The 17,225-nt window shown below is 42.9% G+C and overlaps 1 long non-coding RNA gene across 1 annotated transcript in view; it reads left to right on the top strand.

The window, feature by feature from the left end:
- The window catches only part of LOC115075470, a 78,909-nt gene that overhangs the window by 4,737 nt on the left and 56,947 nt on the right, over window positions 1-17,225 (top strand). The gene's annotated exons all lie outside the window — the stretch shown is intronic.

Genomic DNA, 17,225 nt, shown 5'->3' with positions numbered 1-17,225 from the left:
AAAAGAACCAGAACAAGGACTTCAGAGAGCCACACGTCTGCCAAGTCACAGCTTTGGTACCACGGTGGTACGGGTACCACATGCTACCATCAACAGGGTCTAAACCTTGCAGCAGAAGTTCTCCATATTTTATTAAAAAGCAATTAGTTTGACTAAATTGTGTAGCAGCCTTTGCTGATCCATCTTTCTAGCAGGCCTGCATCTTGTAAGGAGCAATGCTTTTTTATTTTATTTTTTTAAACGCCTGATAAAACAAGTCACTTCATGAAAAGTGGACTATAAGTCAAATAAAGAAATACCCAATCCAGTAGGAGCACGGTCATAATTCGTGCACGGTTATGGAATAGGCTGTTCTCCTTAGCCAGTTATCTTCCCCTTTTATGTGGTGCTCTGTGCTAAATGTTTGACAATTACCTGTGCTTTTCTGTACTGCAGTACAGCCGTATTATTGCCGGGTCTGCTGGAGTACCTCTTTGTGCTAAAAGTTTTAACACGGATACTATTTTTTTTTTCTTCTTTTTAACACACTCTCTGCATTATCTCGAATCCTTCCCAAGCGCTAGTGCTTTCTTACGCTAGATACAGACTGCAGAGGCAAATGCATTAAGCACCGGGGTGGCTGGCAGTGCTCGCAGATTGGTCGCAGTATTTTGTGACTCGGTCGCCATGCTATAATGCAGCTAAGGGTGGCCAGAAACGATGGCTTCTAGTGGGAAATCAAGCTTCCGCTCGGCACACACGACATGTCGCGGAATTATTTTATCCACTGTTAACTTCTTTCTGATTTCACAAGGGATTGAAATTTTTTTTTTTTTCTTTTCTAATGTTACATGTGAACGACCGCACTACCATTTTCTCAGCTGGCTTCTGTACCACCACGGGCACTAGGCCCCCCTATCATGTCCATTACTTTTACCCTTGCCAGCACAGCCGGATCAATAGAATATGTTTTTCTGTTTCCTTTTTTTTTGTCTTTGTTCCTTCCGGCAAGCAGTGAATGGCTTGTTTATTGCTGAGCAGATGTTGTGCCTGTAGATTGTCAGTAGGTATCTGCATTTTAACATAAACACCTATTGCTGCAAGACTGATGTTGAAACCCAAACAAAACAACAAAGGCAGCTACAGAACAGCAAGGGCTGTGTTTGGTTGGGAAAGGGGAAGCCATGATTGCCTGCTTTCCGTCTTTCAGGACTTAACATCCGGCCTTTTGTGCTATCTCAGCTAAAATGATTACGAACGATTGGGTTTTAGCCATGTACCTGCCCTACCTCGTGTAGACTACATGGTTGTCGCAATTTTGGAAAGGGTAATTGTTGCGTCTTTATTTATTTAAAGCTGATGTTTTCCATATCAAGACTGCTGCTGTGTGCCCGATTGTTGCTGGACAGCAGTACCGCGTTGCATTGTCTGATATCTGCATTAAGAAGGGGGTCGGTTGAATGTAGACCTTGCTCTCTTTGCACAGTGGTGCATTTATATAGGGTCCTGAGGAGTAAGCATTCTTCCTAGAGACGCTACATGGGAGAACCTTTCTTACGCAGGGCCCGTGCACACAATGGTTGTGTGATCAGTACGCCATTAACGAGAGTGCTAGCGTGCTGTGTTTTGGGGTTTTTTTTTTCGGTCTCTCATGAGTCAAGTCTTTGATTCAATCTACTATACATAAAAAGACAAATTAGAGAAGGAAAGGTGGCTAGGAGAGATGCATCCTGTAATAAATAAAATTGAAAACCATATATCCAAAATTAGGTCGTGGATTCCTGATTTCAAGTAAAGTACTGTTCTTGGGGGGTTTTTTTTTCTTTCTGCTCTGTAGGCTTGCTAATGCACTTGTCCACAATTACTAAATTTCTAGTTAAGCAGATACAGAATTGTATAGGTGTCCGCTGAACAGTTTCATTTCGTTTTTCTTTTTAATTTTTCTTTTTTTTTTTGTTTGTTTTGTTTGTTTGAAACATTGAAAACAAAGTTTGAAGAGTGATCGAAGATTTGGCAGCTAGGGTTCAATGCCAAGAAGTTCAGAATCATGCAGTAATCCAAAAGAGCTGTATGTGATATGGGGGTGTGTGTGTGAAAGACTGATGTGTACGGACTGGGAGAGGGACCTTGGGGTGATCTGAAGGTGGCAGAGCAATGTGACAGTGATAGCTAAAGCCAGAAGAATGCTGGGATGCATCAAGAGAGTAATAACCAAAAAGGAGGTGATGATCCCCCTTCTGCAGGTCCTTGGCAAGGCCTCACCTGGAGTCCTTATCTCGAAAAGGATGAAGGCTGTCCAGAGAAGGGCGACCAAAATGATGTGGGGTCTTCATCGGAAGAAAGATAAGGCGAGGTTAAAGGATCTGAATATGTATTCCCTAGAAGAGAGAGAGGAGGTACAGGGGAGATGTAATGCGGATCTTCAAATACCTGAAAGGAATCAACGATGCACTAACATCAAATCTTTTCTGTTGGAAAGGAAACTATAGAACTAGGGGTCACAAAGTGAAACTCCAGGGGGGGATGACTCAGAACCTACATCCGGAAATACGTCCCCCACTCACCCCGATGAGGACGAAACATTAAATGGGTATTTATTTAAAAATGTCTTATATTCTGCCTATAGTGACAATGTCATAAAACATGGGACGTGGCAGTTACTACCACGAGCAGCTTGTGGGGAAGACTGGATGGGCCGTGTGGTCTTCATCTGCCGTCATTACTGTGTTCCTGTGAAGATAAATTTTAAAATTAGTAAAAATGTTGGGTCAGGCCCCATCCGGTTCCCTTCCCCTCTACCTCTTCCGAGAAATGCCCCTCCTGGCTTCCCTACAGTGAACCCCAGACCCCTGGATCACCTCCAGCCCACCTATGGGTCCGGGGGGAGGGGGGGGACAGGAGCGATCCCCAGGTCCTCCTATCTCACCAGGTCTCGATGTCGAAATGGTGCCGGCCAGTCCTGAGGCGAGCTGGAGTGGCAGGAGCGACGGGGGGGATTCCCTCCTGCCCTTTGCACCTGCATCGGAGTTAAATGGTTGCGGTGGGGTTGTCTGGGGGGGGGGGGGGGGGGGTGTTGGCGCTGAATTTAAAAAAAACAAAAAAACTAAAACAATTTCATTAATGTTTCTTTAACTTTTTTTACAAAACGACATGAAACGAAAGCCCGTCGCCTATAGAATTGTAGGCTAGTGCTGTTTTGTTTTTTTTTTAACCAGGACAGCTTGGTATTATGATGTCTCATTGCATCAGTCGTAAAAGAAAGCTGAAAACCCAAGGGGAGCCTCTAATGATCCTACGGAAAGCGCTAATGAAACCCCTTCAGAAGGCGCTTTGCCCTCCTTCAGGGATAGGGCTGCGGACGAGAGGCTGATGGAGGGCTATTGCTAATGGCTCTAATTAATGTAACACAATGGTTTTCAATCTTCTTCTTCTTCTGCCGGAGGATTGCAGTTTTAGAAACAGGGAAATCCATAAGGGGCCCTCCCACCGATCCCTATTAATTGTGACTCGGGGGGGGGGGGGGGGGGGGAAATACTCATTTTAAGTGGTACCTGCATCTAAAATGGACCTTTAAACTCGAGACGTGCATGAGAGCAGTGGCATTGCTGCAAAGTGGGTAGTGCACTGTCAGGGAGGTCCAGACAGAAATTCAACTGAGGAGCGACACCCCCCACCCCCCTTCTCTACCACATACATTGGTTAACTTTCTAGAGCATCGGTTTTCGACACAAATAGGATCTTCTGCACCCACGCATTGATAACCGACCCTCCAGGGATTATTTTTCGTCATCCGAAAGGAGCATTTCCCCCAGATCAGCAAAGACCTTACCCCGTTAATCTTTAACCTTGGTAATGTCCACCATCTCACACTCCACAGAGCAGACAAAACTTATTTGCTGCCAATCGATCTGGGGGGGGTCTGCTGTGTACGGAAATCAAAACTAAAGTTGTTTTTTTGTTTTGTTTTTTTTCCCCCTTGTTTAATGCTGCAAACCATTTTTTCTGCCCCCATCTTAGGGCTCTTAAGATTATTTCTTTCAGCACAGGACGTCTCTCGCTATACGTATGAGAAGACAATGCCCGGCTCCAGTGGCTGCGACTGCCGTTCACGTTCCCGTAGCTCTGATTTTGTCGCCGGCTGTGTTTCCGGAGTGGAAATCTCACACACATAAGTGCATTTCTCTCATTTTGTGCCTGGCGCAGAGCTCTGAAATCCAGAACCCAGGGTCGGGCCTTTCATCTGGCACAGCCTCTAACGGCACCGTGTCCGGATTCCCAATGAGTGAGCTGGAAGCGGATTTCGGTATCTAAAGCAGAGGACCGGGGCCGTGCTGGAGTTTGCTCTGTTTATGGAGGTGAATCGAGAGCAGAGTGGTGCAAAAGGGAACAGGAATTCGATGTGCCACCTACTCCCCCACCACGTCCCAGTGTTAAGTGACTTCGCTCCACTTCATTCCGCCTTGCCATGTGAAAACCAAGCCTATTCTGGTTTGCAAGACATCTTTTTGGCAAAACAAAATCTGTTGATAATTGCTAAATAATAAGTTTGCAACTTTTGTCCGGGTTCTGCATTTGAATGCGTTTTGCTCGGTGCTTCTTTTTATTTGATCATGTGTGTTCCATACATAAACATGAATTGGACTGATACACCATAAATTGTCACTGACCCTGATTTTTATTTTTTTTTTCCCTTTCAGGCAACAACCTTGACTTATCATAACAATTGGTGGTATCAGGTCCCCCAGTGCTCTTGCTAAGAATAATTATTGGCACCTCTCTCCTAATTAAACGCTTTATTACTGCTTATTTCTACAAAGCAAGGCACAATTAGTTCAGAATTGGTATTAATAGATAAAATTAGACTCTGAATTCTGCCTGAGCGAGAGAAATTCCTTTTTATTCCTACTATCTGGTGTGCGTAGGAAGGAAGTGCTTCTAATTTCTGCTTCCCATCGTTTCCCCTAGTTAAAATAATAAAAGAAACCTTTTTTTTTTTTTTTTTTCCAAATAGAAAACTGATTCTAGGCCTGTGTCTGAATGGTGAGAAAATGGACCGTGTTAGAATCGCAGAGAGAGAGAACCTGATGGCAATTCCCGTTTATGCAAAATGATGGCAAGCATAAGAGGGCATTTTAAAAGTCACGTTTTTAATGCTTCAAGAATTTTTGTCTTAGCAAGTTTGTTACGGTGACAGACATGGAGAAGTTTTTCTTTTAAGTATTTAATTAAAAAGTTTATATAGGGGAAGAGAACACTATTTAGAGCAGAGCTTTGGCATGCAAAATATGCTGGTGTGTTAACTTATACATTTGCATTGGCCCAGCAGTTTCTTAATGCTCCCTTTTTTTTTTTTTTGCTGCTCAGTCGGAAGTGGCCTCTGTTGGTTTATGTCATCACGAACCTTCATTTCCAGTTGTTCTTTGGCTGGGAGCCACAGAGCGTGGGTCCTTCCGGAAGCTGGCGCAGGTGCATTTTGAGTCTGGTCACTGGGTGTTTGCTGTTTGTTCAGTGGCTGAGGCTCCCTTGTCCCGGGTTTTGTGAACCTTTCCTCTCCGCACGAGCTTCATCCCAGGTCGATCTTAAGTGGCAGGAACCGGGAATTAAAACCTGGTTTTTTTTTGCATGGCAGCGTGCGGCACAGCCACTGAGATCCGTCTTGTTGATTTACATTGCTAAGTAAAATATTGTGTTCTTCACATGAAGTCTTTTTTTTAAATGTTTGACAGGGTGGCAAAGTGGATAGTGCTCTGGACTGGTAAGTGTAGAAATCATGGTTTGACACCCCCCTCGCACCACTTATTCTGCGACTTTCACGTGCTCAGATTTATGTGGGCTTTAAGCAGTTTAGGGTTAGGAATACGATAACCGTAGGCATTACCTGATCTCTTCTCTCTGTCCATCTCTCTCTACAAACATTTCTATTTTTTTTTTCAAGTTTTTACATGTTTTACAGGAGGCATTGCTGCTTTAATTGAATAGTTATTTCCATATTCACTTTCAGTTGGGATATCATTGTCCTCTGTACTACCGTATGATTCAGCCCCTGTCTGCGAGCTACTGTACGAGATGCTCCATGTCAAGAACTATTCCACTCAATGAAACAGGCAAAAAAAATGCATGCAGTTCAGATTGTTCCCCATCTCCAGACTGGGCCCCATTTTAGAGCTTTTTCATAGATACAGAGTAGGAGAAAGTCTTTTGAAAAACGGAGCTCATGATACTTACAACCAAAGCAAAACCAATACTGGTGCACTTCTAGCTCGTAATGGGTACTCTCCAAACGGTTTTCGAGGGGGAACACTCCCCTCCCCCCCCCCCCCCCCCCCCCCCCATATATATCGGTCTGTCTTCTAATCGGTTAAACCTCTCTTTATTTTGCTTCGTCAGGCAGCACAGTTTAGCCAAGGAGTTCAGTTTAAACAAGAGCCACAGAGCCCTTTAGGATTCCTGGACATGAAGCTGACAGCGTTTGTAGGGAGGTTGGCTTTTGCACGAGCAGAGATGTTTTCTGTGACTTGTTGGCAAAAAGAAAAATAACTATGATGCTTACTGCTTAAAAAATAAAATGCAGTAAAAAAAAATTTCAATTAAGACCGTCACGCGGCCTTGCATTTGTATCCTTCTGCGAACAAGTGGTCTTAGAGCGCAGATGTTGCATATCCAGAATATGTGACAGTAAATAGTAGAATCAATAACGTATCCTAGTAAGCAGATGCTCTTTAATGCCTTGCTCTCACATACAAGTTTCACTGGATGATGCTACGATAGGGTAGCTGTTGGACACACACAGCACCAACGAGGGGATCTAGAAGCTGGCGTGTCGTGCTTGGCAGTCAAAGTGGTTTTGGATACACCTGGTGGCCAGTTGTAGTCAAGTCAGGCTGCGTTGTTAGCAATACCTACTGCTTAAGCTGGTATAGGGCACGGTTGGGCCTTCAGTTGGTGATTATTTGACCTTCAGAAAGAAGGTAAAGGTGTGGCTTTTTTGTCACAAGGCTAAGGCTTCGATCATGGAGTGCTAATGTGGGACTATCTGAGATTTTATTTTTTTTAAATAGCATTTATCAAATCACTTTACTGATTAAAAAATCATTCAAAGCAATCTACAAAATAATAATAAAATACGCAAACTTCAGTATAAAACGATGTGATATCAAACATATCCTGTTCACCATCTATGTCCTCTGTACCATCATTGTTTTGGAGATCTGGTTTCAGATATATTAGGGGTGGGGGTTTTGAGGGAAGAACTTGTTGATTATACTCTGGTTATGGCTTCTGTTTGTGTTTTCTTTTTTTGTTTCTGGTTTTATCTTGTTTTATGTCGCATTTGGTTAGATTGTACAGTTCTTTGAACGGTTTATCTGCAAAAGTGGTATGAAAAAGGTTTATAAAATAAGTGTGCATTCTGAATGGTAAGAGTTGAAAAGGCATTTGCTAGAAGAGTGGCACTGATTTAATTAAGGTCTGTGCTTTTAAGAATGCTGACATTTTTCTACAGATGTATTTGTGCCTAAGGAACTGACCCTGTGCTGGAAAATCATGCAGGTACAAGTGGCATGCCGGCAAGCAAGTGGTTCTGGTTTATTACGCTTAGGACAGTTTTTTGTTCCATGGTCTAATTTATACTTACAAAGAGTAATTAATAGGGTATTGGAATTTTTCAGAACTTATTGGACACAGAGACCATCAGCCACAATGGGAACCTATTGAAGGAGGGAGAATATTTTTTATTCTCTGTTTAATTGTTATAGTCTTGTCTTTCCTTTAATAAGAGTGAGGTGGGTGGGGGTAAGGTTGATAGGATTTTATTTTTTTTGAGGTGGGGGGGGGGTGGGGTGGGGAGAGAGGCCGGTATTAAGCCATTATCTGGCTAACTTGGCTGAGATATTCAGCGGCGCTGGTGAATGGACTCAGCTGTCTTATAGTTAACTGGAAATGTTTATTATCTGGCTAACTTTTGGGACGGTCGCATAGCCTTCCTAGACTTCTCTGGCTAACCAAGCCAGATAAACGTCGAATATCTGCATTTATGCGGCCAAGTTCGCCGATTTAGGAATCCCCATCCCAGAACACACCCGTCCCACTCCTCAGTCAACTGGTTAACCTTCTAGCCGGACAAAAAGTTAGCCAGCTAAGTGGCAGCCACTGCATGTGCCTGGATCTTCAAACGGCATCACTTAGCCAGCTAAACCCAAAGTTGGCCCAAGTGGCACTGAGTATCGGGCCTGGGATGTTCATTTTGTTCTACTGTTTGATTTTTGTAAACTGCTTCGGGGCGAGGGTTTTCTTTGAAGAAAAGCTGTATAAAAGTATGAATATAACAAGAATAATAATCTAATGCCTGACTTTTACCACCCCCCCTCCCAATTTTAATTTTTATATTAAAAACCCTGACTATTTTGCCTATAATGATCTTTCTGAAGTGTTTCTGATTATGAGCTGCAGCTGAAGTAGGCTTTTGTGTCGGGATTATGCTTTGAGTGGCTTTCAGAGATCCACATTCTTAAGAATCCCATGTGCGTACCCTGCTCCTTTAAGGATAAGTAGCCACCACATCAGAATATTTTTATACCCTGACAGAGCCCCTTCCTAAAATACTCTACCTTGTTCATCTCCAGGTCTTTTCAATAGTTTTGTGATCTAAACTGTGCTTATATGTCCAGGACTGCTGAGCCCTGGTGCTATGCTGTTGGTTATCCATAGCAGGAAGGAAGAAATCCTGTCTTCATTAAAGTATAAATAAACATGAGCATGTGATACTAGAAGTTGAAATAGTGTGTTCGGTCTTGCCATGTCTTCATTTCAGAGCTGAGCTTCCCAAACTGTGGGTCTGGACCTCAAATGGGGTTGCACAGCCTTCAGCTGGGGTCACCAGTGACTCAAAATGGCAGCGCTCTTCAGGCACGCCGGCAGCATTAGTAGTGGAGGTCGGCATGGGGGGGCCTGTGAGGCAGCTGGCACTCGTTGGCCCTGCTGTGGTTCCTGCCCTCACGTGAGTTCCTGTGGTAACGGGAAGCCCTGCTCAAGGAGGCAACGGGGCTGCTGCAGGGCCCGTGAGTTTGCACTGGCTCGGGGGGGGGGGGGGGCCTCATGCTGACTTTCATTACTGATGCTGCCTCCGCTTGCAGATCGTTGCCCCCGTGCACACTCTGCCCTCCTCCGCCCTCGCCACGTGGCTTAGGACCAGCCATGAGGAGAGGGGAGGTATCCTACGTATGGCTGTGTGCACGGGACGGTGGATATTGCCATGGATCCTCACTTACCACTGAACTTACCCAAGAGAAAAATGTCGCCTCTGTCGTCAGCCTGCCTTCTCTTCTTACCAGTCGTTATCACCTTTGGCCCGTCTCAAAGGAATGTGTTGCTGCTGACCTTGGCCAGGGGGATGTTTTAAAAGGAGGGATCAGATGTAGGAGGGATTTGAGGGCTGGCTCAGCTGTGGAGGGTGAAAGAAGAGGAATGTAAGCGAGGAGCTGGGGAGGGTGAGAGGGAATCAGTTGGTAGGAATGTGAGAGAAGGCTTGAAGGGAAGCCTGGGAGATGAGAGAGGGGGAAGAGTTTGGAGGTAATGGGGCCAGGGAAGGGATGACAGAGGATCAGTTGGGGGGGTATAAGAAGGGCTGAAGGAGGTGAGAGAGCTGCTGGACTGGGAAGGCGAGAGGAATCAGGAGATGTAAGAGGAGGGTATCTGCTGGAGGGGCAGAAGTTGAGAGAGGAGGTCCTCTGGAGGGGGTGAAAGTTGAGGGAGAGGATTGACTAAAGAGAGTGGAGATTAAGAGAGAGGGGATCAGCTGGAGTGCAGTGAGGGTGAGAGTGGAATGATTTGTCTTGGTTGTCCTTTGGAGTCATGTGAATTTTCCAGTGCTAAAATGGGGTCACCTTGGCTAAACTCTGATTCAGAGTGTTATGGCTTGGTTATCTTGATTAGCTGTAAAGTTGTTTTTTTGTTTTGTTTTTTTCATGGCATCTTACAATTTGTTTCCAACAAATTGGTTTTGGTTGATCCCAACAATTCGTGCATCTGAAATCCTATGTATGGTTGTGTGCAAAAATTTAGGTAGTGCTGATCAAAATTGTATGTTTCACTGACTCTCTAATTCATCTGAAGCTGACACAACCGCTATATAATGCAAAATTAAACACCACATCTTTCTGCAATTTTTAATGTAAAATTATTTCCTGATTTTTAACAGATTGTTTTATTTTTTTCAATGAGCATGGCATGTGCAAAAACTTGGACATTTACAATTGATTCATTACTAATTTTAAAAAAGTTGTTAAGGCCCAAACAGGCCAATGCAATACCGTGCGCTCAGGCTAGCACACAGGTTAACCTGCTGTTGGATGTGCGTTTTGAACATGTGTCCATAACCCCTTATGCAATAAGAGGATTAGCGCGTCCAAACCAGCACGTAGCTAATAGTGCTCATCACATACAAATGCCATGTTAAAGAGGCTATTAGCTATTACCCCCTATGTAAAATATAAAATACTGCTTTTCTGTAGTTTCTCTGACTTAATATTGTGGTGATATTAAATCTGAGTGACTGAAAAAAGGAGTAACCTAAGAGAGAATTAATTAAAAAAAAAAAAAAAAAGTCTTGCTGGTGGTCAGGTTAGGAAAACAGATGCTCGTAAAATTGAGCCACTTCTCCAGGTCACCCAGTGCCATGTTTCCAGCTAGCAATTTCAACTTTCAGAAACATTGTTAAGAAATGATACAGTATCTTGTGTGATTGAGGCCAAACAGTTCCATTTTCATTTCATCAAAGCACTTTGTTCCAAAAAGTTTGAGGCATAGCAAGGCTTTGTTTTGCATACTTTAGACAATGATTTTTGTGAGAATGTCATAGAATAGGTTTCCTTCTGGCAACTCTTCTGTTCATATCGTTGTGAATGCTGCACCTTAAGACAGCTACTCCAATGTCCGCTAAACTTTTCAGCACTTTGGTTGCAGTAATCTGTGTGTTCTGTTTTGCAAATCTGACTAGTTTTTCAGACAGTTTTTTCAGAGATTTTTCTTTGTTTTCCAGATTTTGCTTTGACTTCAACAGTTCCATTTAACTTCCATTTCTTAATGTTTCTGCCACTTGAAATTGCTAGCTGGAAGCATTTTTTTATAGTCCTCTGTTTTGTAAGAGTAAATTATCTTCTTTTTCAAATGTTCAGACAGCTGCTACTTAGAGGAACCCTTGATTGTTGAAAGTAGGCAGAACAACAATCATGACCTGAAAGATTAGAAGGGTGAGAGTATTTGTTCAACTGTGGAAATATCTTCATCTGAGTAATCTGAGGATTTAAAAGTGCATTTTAAAAACCAAAATCATGGAGGGTGCATGCATGTAGGACATGTGTGCGTCCACCCATGTCCTACATGCAGGACTTGTACACACCCATGTGTGTACAAGTCCTGATGTGCGAATATTTCACATTGGTCATAAAAGAAGCGGAATGTGGGTATGGTGTAGGTGGGGCGGAGTCAAGAGATATGCACACAGGTACGTATGTCCTGGGTACAATGCCAGGTGCAATGCCATGTAATTTTATTTCTGCTATGGAGGCGGTGTATATGTTAAAAGTATTTCTAGGCATCTGTGAGGGGTTTAAGAGGACTGGGGTAACTGGGGAGTGCAGGCTAAAGAACCAGGCAGGTTTGGAGGACCTAACTCTAGACTGGACAAACTGGTGAAATGGTCATGGTGTGGACGCGCACCTTTTAGAAAATTCCCTCACGTAGCTCAAATCCGACATATACTGCTGGGTGCACACAAGCTTAAAATTATGTGCACATATATGGGCATCTAGGCTCTTTTATAACATGCGTGTTATGTGCACACATTATAAAATTGCTGTGTGTTATGGGGAGTGGATCCTTGGGCCAGCTGAGACTGATGGTGTGCACTGTGGGGACTCACAGTGGGCGTCGCAGCCAGGAGGTGGCGCTGAAGAGGAGTTGCGAAGAAGGCTTCACCACTGGAAACCCGAGGTCCCCCCAGGCCTCTTGGACTTAGGTGTGATCCTATGCGACCAAGGACCAGAGAAGCAGCCGAAGAGGTAGTCGACGGAAGCAGTAGAGCCCAGGAGGCCAGAAGAGACTTCACCCTTGGAAGCCCGCGGTCCTCCCAAGAGGAGCCCTTGAGGATCTGAGCTGCTGGGACTTAGGAGAATCCTCTGGGCGAGCGAAGAGATGAGGACTGAAGCTGGAGTCCAGGAACAAGCCAAGGTCCGAAGTCAGATGCCGAAGACAAGCCAGGAATGGAAGCTGAAGCCGAAGTCAATGAACGAAGCAGGGTCAGAAGTCAGAAGCCAAAGCCAGGGACGGAATCTGAAGCCGGAGTCGATGGACGAAGCAGGGTCAGAAGCCAAAGACAGACAGGAGTCCAAAGCAGCAACTTGCAACTCAGAAGAGTGAACCTCGTTGCAAGGCGAGGTCTAGCGGCGGCTGCAGGGTTTAAATGGCCCGGCAGCATCTGACGTCGTCATCGGGGCTGTCCTAGAGTTCCCGCGCTGGCCCCTTTAAATTCAGAGCCCTTAGGGGTGGGGCCAGATGCGACGGAACGCCGGCGTCTCCCTCGAGGCCGTAACACTGTGTCTGGATGTGCCAACGCACATGCATATTATGTGCACCCGTCTGAAAGTTACCCCGTCCCTATGAATCAATCATTTGGACCCTATTAATAACTATTTTAAAAAAGTAGTAATGAATCAACTGAAATGGTGTCCAGATGTTTGCACATGCCATATTCACTATTTCATTATTTTCAATCTGTTAAAATCAACAGATATTAACTTTGAATTAAAAATTGCAGAAAGATGTTGAATTTATCTTTGTACTATGTAGAGGCTGTGTCAGTTCTGTTCACTTAGAGATTCACTGAAACATAACAGTTTGGACCACAGTTATAAATGTGGGTCCTATTCTTTGTACTGCCTTTTGTAGCAACGGTTTATGTGGCATTCTCACCGGATACTTGAGCTAAGTAAAACAGAAGAAGGAAATCGGAGCAATCTTGCGCGTACAATTCCGAATAGTCTCCTGGAAAGGGATGTGTTTACAGCAATAACAATTGCCTGCCAGATTGTGCCATAGCATCCAACACTCTCTTAAAAACTAACATCAAAATATAAGAGCCTAAAACAATATCTTGGACTCATTGAAGGCAGGGAGCTTCTCGTTGCACTGCTCGGTAATATCAACTTGGCTATTTGCAGCCAGAAGTGGATAGAAAATTCTATGCATGGGGCCCACCTAAAGATTGCAACAGATTGGGCAATAGGATTGTTTCGTAATCACCCAGCAAACATAGCTTATATATATATATATATATATATATATATATATATATATATATATATATATATATATAGCCTCTGGAAATGAAATTTATATGTTAATTACTATGTTGGTTTCTATGATAACCATATCACCGGTTTGGGAATATTAATTGTGTTTTGCTTCGTGCACTGCAGTTTTAATGATGATCTGTTGTTTTATTAGAAGTTCAGTTGCTTATCAAAACTATAGTAAATCAAAACACAAATTAAGGTAAAATGCAAATACAGTTTACTAATCTAATTCTTATTTGCAAAATACCATTAGTGCTGCATAGTATTTATTCAGAGGGAGTATTACTGTTTAGTTATATACGTGATGCAGTTTATCATTTTTCTAATGAGTATGGATATGGTGGGTCTGCATTAGAGACTTTTATCATATTTATGATATGTCATACTTTTTTGTTTTTATATTGTTTTTTTGCAGTAAACTGTTTTGGTTCCCCATTTTGGGGAATGAGGTGGTTTAAAAATCTAAGAATAGAACAGAAGATCATTTATGGAATAGCAGACTTGTAGGGTAGGACTCAAGCAGAGCATTAACATTCAAATTTTTAAAAACTAACCATCAAATATATATCTCAACTCATTTGTTTGATTTAAATCTTCTCTTTCTCCAGATTTTGAACATGCATAACTCTGGCATAGACCACTGAGTTCCCAAAGAGGAGTGCAATTCACTCTTGGCTTTTAGCATAAATAGTAGCCCAGTTTTTGATGATGAGCAAATATCTTGACTTGCAGCATCTCCTAATCCTAGATCTGCTTGCACAACTCTACCAGTGCATCACAGTCTTGAGTGCTTCATTATTGAGTAGAGACTGACCATTGAGCTAAATTAGCTTTATTAATTTACATTTGTGGATCTGCACAAAATATCTTTCCCCCTCTTTAACCCATGTTAAGCAGGCTTTTCTAAGACAATTTAACACATTCCTCCTCCTGAGCTTGCTGAGAGCATGCTTCCTCCTCTAGACCAAGGTCAAGTTAACCTTATTTATACCACCTTCATGTGCAGAAACACAGGTAACATAGTCCATATTCAGCATCTTCTACTTCATGCAAATGGAAAGCAGCAAGAAGAAAACATGCAAGTCTTTTTCAGTTTTCTTAAAAATGAGAGTGTGCATCGTAAGGCGACAGACTCTGCCAGTTTACCTCTGTAGAATGTGTGTCTGAGTCTGCTTCAGTGAATGAAAGATTTTATTAAACTAAAAGCCATATTCAATGGAGTGGGTTTATTTGGGGTTTTTTTTTTTTTTTTTTTAACCATAGGAACAGCATTGGGGAAAAGTCACTTTTGAATAAAGCCCTAAGTCATTTTACAGGAAATCTTCAAACCTATTTCCTCAGGTAAACTGGCTTGGCTGAAAGCTGTACCCGTCTCTACCCACGCGAGCTTCCATAACACGGGTACACTTAAGCCGGGTGGTGGCGGGCATTCCCAGGGAAAGAGAGAGGGAATGTTAAGAAAAGCAGGAAATGCAGATTTGATTATCAAATCTACATGTGGTGTTTTTGCATAAGGTTTACCCCACACTGAAAGCAGGTACAGAGTCCATGGGTACTGTTGACCATGGACTTTGTAGGAGGTTTTCCAAGAGAAATCAATTCAAATTACTTAGAAAGTATCATTTTGAATATGAGTTGTGAAATTTGCAGCTAGGCTGGCTTGTGAAAATGCTGCTTTACCCTAAAATGACTTTTTTTTTTTTTTCCTTTTTCTGTATAGATTTGATTCTGCCACATTTTTTTTTAAATGTTATCTCTGGCAAATGAATAGAGAAAAAAAAATCTTGAATAGTAATTGTCATGCAAGCAGATTTTTTTTAGCAAATAGAAAAAAAAAAAAAGAAATCTGCCAGGGCTGCACAGCTTCATAGAGTAGCGATTTTCACACATTTCATTTTTAATCTTCCTCCATTTTCAAACCCTAATTTCCCATGTAAACACTGCTTTGATAGGAATAGTGTTGCGGTTCCTGGTGAGAACTGCAGGACGCGCCTTTTAGCTGCTGCTTTGCTCTGCTGCAGCCCATACATTACACTATGGAAACCGCAGCCCCCCTCATGCATGATTTCAGAAGCATGGATTATTGGAACCAGTCGGAACCATTTCTTGGGTCCGATTTGTGAGGCTCCTTCGGGGTATCTCCTCTGGGTCTCGCTACTGGTTCTGGAACCCATATGTGGCCCACGAATGATGACTTGGGTAGGTCCATTTGCTGTCATCATGAAGAACATGGATAAATAAATTGTGTGTGGGGGGGGGGGGGAAATAACGATTAGAGAATCGTTGGAGGGGCGCAGAATTACAATCCCATCTGTGATGATGAGGGCTGTGTTTTGTTTTTTTTTTGTTTGTAATATTTTTTATTAAAGTTTGAAACGAGGCATACAACTTACAAAGACAAAAAAGAGAAGTTAGGTCCGTACCAGCAAACATTAAGTAACCAAAAGCCAAGGATGAACCACAAATCATCAACAATTTTGCACCCTCGTACATAATATCAGTAGTATACAATAGACAGTATGATAAAGACACAACACCCCACCCTCATCCCCCCCCACCTCTATCCCCACCCGTCCATCCCTCCCCCCTCCCACTTCGCTCAGGTGTGCACTTGTCCAAACAGTCATTAGTCGACATCCTGTGTTAAGGTACATGGGATAAGTTTGCAATCACCGGAACACTGTCCCAAAATCACCGAGCTAAGGAATCCCAGTTTATATATACGAGTATATATACAAGCACATATATACGAGATGGGCAACCGAGCCAGCATATGCATGGAAAAAAGTACATAAAAGGACCACAAGAAAGTACCACAAGAAGGCGCACCCAGATCACCAAGAGCATCCCAGTCTCAACAGCTAGATTAGTGAGTCAAAACAGAGGCGTGTAAAGGTAGCATTTTAAGAATGGGAGACCAGACATTGCTTAGCCTAGTCCGCTGGGTCTGTGAAGACTGTGGAAACGGAGGGCTGTGTTTTTAAAATAGTGCTTTCCCAGCAACTCCACCTCAAGGATGCCATGAAACCCAAGCGCCATTGTTGCGTTGTTTTGTTTGACCCACCAGTCAGCCCGGCCCAAGCTGACATCGCAGCGGGAGCATGCTTACTGAGGGGGCAATTTTCCCAAAGGATTCCCACGCTTAAAACTGGGTTTTGCACCTGTAAATTCACTTTACACATGTAAGTGGGCTTTTAAAAATTGTTACAATTATGCCGTTGAATTTTCAATAGGTTTTACTCGCGTAGGTGCATTTATACAGGTGAATTTCAAAGAAGTTATGTGCATAAATGTAACATACTATCTTAGCAATTTTCAAAAGCCACTTACGCGAATAAATCCTATGGATAATTCAATGGTATATATTGTAGCAATTTTCAAAAGCCCACTTATACTGGTAAAGTACATTTACACATGTAAAACCCAATTTAAGTGTGTAAATGCTTTTTAAAATCAGACCCCATGGAATGTGCAGGGGTTTTTTTGTTTTTCGATTGGCTTAACTGCAGTCCAAATCTACAGTTTGAATATGATTTGCATTGTTCAGAAATTGCATTCCTGGATACTTTGGTTACCCGTGGGACCAAGCTCCTTTAACACCACTTTCTTCCAGAAATCGACTGACCTTAACACCCTATTGCATTATTCTAGCCATCACCCTCCGCCCTTATGGATTTCCCTTCTCCAGTTCTTTAGGCTAAGAAGTCTTTGCTCCTCACGTAGTGACTTTGTCTTCAAATCCAAAGCCCTGACTTCCCGTTTCCGAGAGAGAGGCTATCCTTCCGTGTTAACACAGCATATAAACGTGCGCTCTACATTAGCAGAGACCTCCTTTTTCTAACCCGGCCTAGAAAGAGCTCGGATCGTCTGACGAGCGTTCTGCTCTCACTTTTTCAG

Source organism: Rhinatrema bivittatum, chromosome 13, assembly GCF_901001135.1.
Source record: "Rhinatrema bivittatum chromosome 13, aRhiBiv1.1, whole genome shotgun sequence".
Taxonomy (NCBI): domain Eukaryota; kingdom Metazoa; phylum Chordata; class Amphibia; order Gymnophiona; family Rhinatrematidae; genus Rhinatrema; species Rhinatrema bivittatum.
The sequence above is the reverse complement of the archived record's forward strand: the minus strand, read 5'-3'. Positions and strand labels throughout refer to the sequence as shown.